This window comes from Etheostoma spectabile, chromosome 15 (genome assembly GCF_008692095.1).
Source record: "Etheostoma spectabile isolate EspeVRDwgs_2016 chromosome 15, UIUC_Espe_1.0, whole genome shotgun sequence".
Classification (NCBI taxonomy): domain Eukaryota; kingdom Metazoa; phylum Chordata; class Actinopteri; order Perciformes; family Percidae; genus Etheostoma; species Etheostoma spectabile.
The window spans coordinates 17,769,073-17,772,558 of NC_045747.1; the positions used below are offsets into that span (position 1 = coordinate 17,769,073).

Consider the following 3,486-nt stretch of genomic DNA (forward strand, 5'->3'; position numbering starts at 1 on the left):
CTCCACACACCGACACACGACACACACATGCAAATATAACAAAACACAAGCAAATTAAGCAAACAGCTTCTTAATTTGACACCACATGCCAGCATTCGACAACCCTTTTTCAAATACACCAACACAACCAATACATAAACGCGATGGCAAATAAAAAACAATGCAGAGGCGGCAGAACCAGCGTTTTAGACAGTGAGAACCAGCAAACCATCAAATTGTATGGTTTTTGTAGCAGAAGCTGGCTGGACACTCCATCCATGCAGACGCTGCATTCTGCTCCCATGCACGAAGTTCCCGAGCACGCCTCTTCTGCTGTATACTGGATGAGGTAGATGGAACCAGATCCTTTTGGGAGACAATTTCCCTCTTCAGCAAAGCGTCGGCCTGCAACGTACTTTAACGTTTGAGGCTTTTATTGTATGCCTTGCTCCTTATAAATCCCCATGTTAGATACTGAGCTGAGAGACATTAAAATAAACCATCCCTCAAAAAACAGCACCCAAAATTGGTTAACAATGTTAATGTTAATAAGCAATGCCTTCCTGTTGCCATGGCCACATTATTCTCCTGTTTTTTATTTTTGGTATTTCAATGGTTGTTCCCATTTTTTAAGGCCTAACAAAATTTCCCATACTTGTTAATAAAGCTGCATAAGCCCCATGCCTATGGTTGTGTGTGTGCAATAGTAGTTTATCCAAAAATACCAAAAGGTTCAGACGTGTATAAATTCAAAGTTCCTTAGGAGACAATTGTGCGTATTTATACCCATGGATTTAGGCTGTCTCTAGGTGATGCCTTTTGTCAATTCAAGAGACCTAACTCTCCTCTTTTGATTTTCTGTATAGCCCGGTTTCTACGTATTGGCAAGGCTAGTTGTCCCTGACTTCGTGTTTTTCAATACCACAATACCCCCCTCCTCCAAATTTTTTTTAAAAAACTGGCGTGCCCGTCTAATGAATTTTGTGTCTGTGCAGGTCTGTTTTGCATAGCTGTACTGTTAGGCTACTGCCTAACTGGTATGTTTCAGTTGAATTGGCTGCTGTGTGTCTTATCAAGGCACTGTCTTGAGCATGAGGGGGGAAAAAATCACCTTACCCTCAAGGGGTGGAGGGAACTGTGTTAAAACACAAGAAATGTGGCTGTAAGACAGAATGCACCTCAGAGATACTGTGGGAGGTGCTGAGCGGTAGTATGGGGTCAGGGGGTCCCTTTTCAGGGCCATCCAATCTCTGGTACCTACCAAAGCGAGAGCTGTGTCCGAGGTTTCCTGCAGTACGTCAACTTTGTTCAGATAGAGGGTTGCCGCCGCCATGGCCTGCTTGCTTTGTCACCAATCCTGTTTTTAGTATTTATTGGACAGGATATCGAGGCGTAGTCGGGTGGATAGGGGTTGCCAGTTTGGTTGGGCTTGGAATCTCATCGTTGCTTTTTTGCGGATTTTTGGTCCTGATTGTATCATCGGACCCTTTGACCTTTCAGCACCCGGCCCGCCCTACCAGTGTTTGCCCTAGGCAAGATTTTAGGTGCGCCCCCTTTGCATCACTGTACAGTTTAACTGATGTTAAAACTAACCGATAGGCGCCTGCTATTGTAGTGATGAGCCACATGTCATTCTACGGCTAATGCTATTATCTAGATCATTGTTCTGCAACCGCAAAATACTATCATTCTCATCTCCAACTTTACTGTAACGATTACCTCTTGTCTTTGTCACGTTTTTTTCCTCCTCTCTTATTCTTTTTTTTCCTCCCCTGGGCCCCAGCCAGTTTTTAGAGACTCTTTGACATTAGAGATTTTTGATGCGGTAAAAGAAGTCGGGCTTGCTTTTATTTATGAAGGTGACGTTTATAGCGTACGGTGACCAGATTCTAGAACGCAAATCCGGGACATTTTCAGCTCAGGACGCCGTATTTACCCCAAACCTCGTAATTTTTTATTTTTTAAAACTTAAAACGGGACACTTAGACCTAACTGTTTCTCTTAGGGGCTGAGCCCCCTCCCAAAGGTATCAGCCTAGACCACCCCTGCGCTAGTTCCTACTCCACTGCTTTCCACTCCACCTCAAGATAGAAATCCTAATATTTCAATTCAGAAAACAGGACCCAAATATTTACAAGAAAAAAAAAAAATAAAAAATAGTCTAATATTTCCAAGATAAAACATTCCTAGCATTTCAAGCTAGAATTCATTTATATTTCAGATACCAAATCCATCCTTATACTTCAAGATAAAAAGTGCCTAATATTTAAAGATAGATAAGTCTTAATCTGTTCAAAATATAAAGTCCGAATGGTCCTACTCTTTCAAGATAGAAAGTCCTTATAGGTACTAATATTTCAAATAGAAAGTCTTATATTTCAAGATAGAAAAGGTCCTTATAGTCCTAATATTTTCAAGAACATAGACGTCCTAATATTTCAAGATAAAATGTCCTTATAGTCCTGAATATTTCAAGGATAGAAATTCTGTAATATGTCAGATAGAAAAGTCTCAATATTTCGTAATGTTGGCATGTTTACTGAACTATGGCCACCTAGTCAAATCTGAACAGCTTTTTTGCTTTACTGCTGCTCAAGGGCTTGTTTTCTGCAACAGCTCTTGAGAAAGTCATATACAATACAACTACTGAGCCATATTCTCCTTGACATTGATGCAGTTTAAAACGATCGCTGCAATGTAGTTCAATAGGATAATTGTCCAACCGCTGCAGACGACGTTATAGGGATAATTGTTCCAGCTTGTTAATTTACGTTCATAAAGTTCGTGTTTGGAGGCTGCTTACAGACTCAGATATGTTCTACGTGTCCCTGACACATTATGAACGGGATTTTCTAAGGATGAGTCGAACTTTCTGTTAAGAGTAAGATCCTTTTTTAAAAAAAACTATAAAAGTCCGCGAATTGCGTTTCGCTCAAACGCACCAGACTCATGTAAAAGAATCAGTTCTTTTTTAGTCATCGTAAACGACGGCTTCTAAAACATCTCTTAGCACCGCTGGCTCTGTCGGTCTGGAGCCTGCGTGTGTTGGGTGTGCGCTTATCGGCTACGTACTATTCTTTAGTCTTCCCATTTCGGGCTTTTTTCAGTGAACAACCCGGGGACATTTCGGGACAGATCCAGCCGGGGACAGGTAGCTCAAAATAAGGGACATGTCCCGACCAGGGACGTCTGGTCCCCTACGTTACAGGTACAGCACATAGGCCGGGCTCACCCCTGGTGGTTTGCGCACTTAGCATTTGCCTATACTGCCTAAGCCCCACGGCCGCCCTGTTCATCAGCACTCACTGATTGGTTTAGATTGGTTTGCAGCCGAGTGTGAAGCGGCTGGGATGAGGATCAGCACCTCTAAATCTGGTTCTCAGCAGGGAACCGATGGAGTGCCTTCTTCAGGTAGGGAATGAGTCCCTACCCCAAAGTGAAGGAGTTTAAGTACCTTGGGGTCTTGTTTGCGGGTGAGGGGACAATGGAGCGGGAGATTGATCTGAG

The 3,486-nt window shown here is 42.7% G+C and overlaps 2 long non-coding RNA genes across 2 annotated transcripts in view; one reads left to right on the forward strand and one right to left on the reverse strand.

Moving 5' to 3' along the window:
- The window catches only part of LOC116702715 (uncharacterized), a 12,221-nt gene that overhangs the window by 8,135 nt on the left and 600 nt on the right, over positions 1 to 3,486 (reverse strand). The gene's annotated exons all lie outside the window — the stretch shown is intronic.
- Positions 2,666 to 3,486, forward strand: part of LOC116702716 (uncharacterized) — a 19,252-nt gene continuing 18,431 nt past the window's right edge. Inside the window, exon 1 of the long non-coding RNA XR_004335241.1 lies at positions 2,666 to 2,676. This is a non-coding gene — a long non-coding RNA (uncharacterized LOC116702716). The remainder of the gene's footprint in view (positions 2,677 to 3,486) is intronic.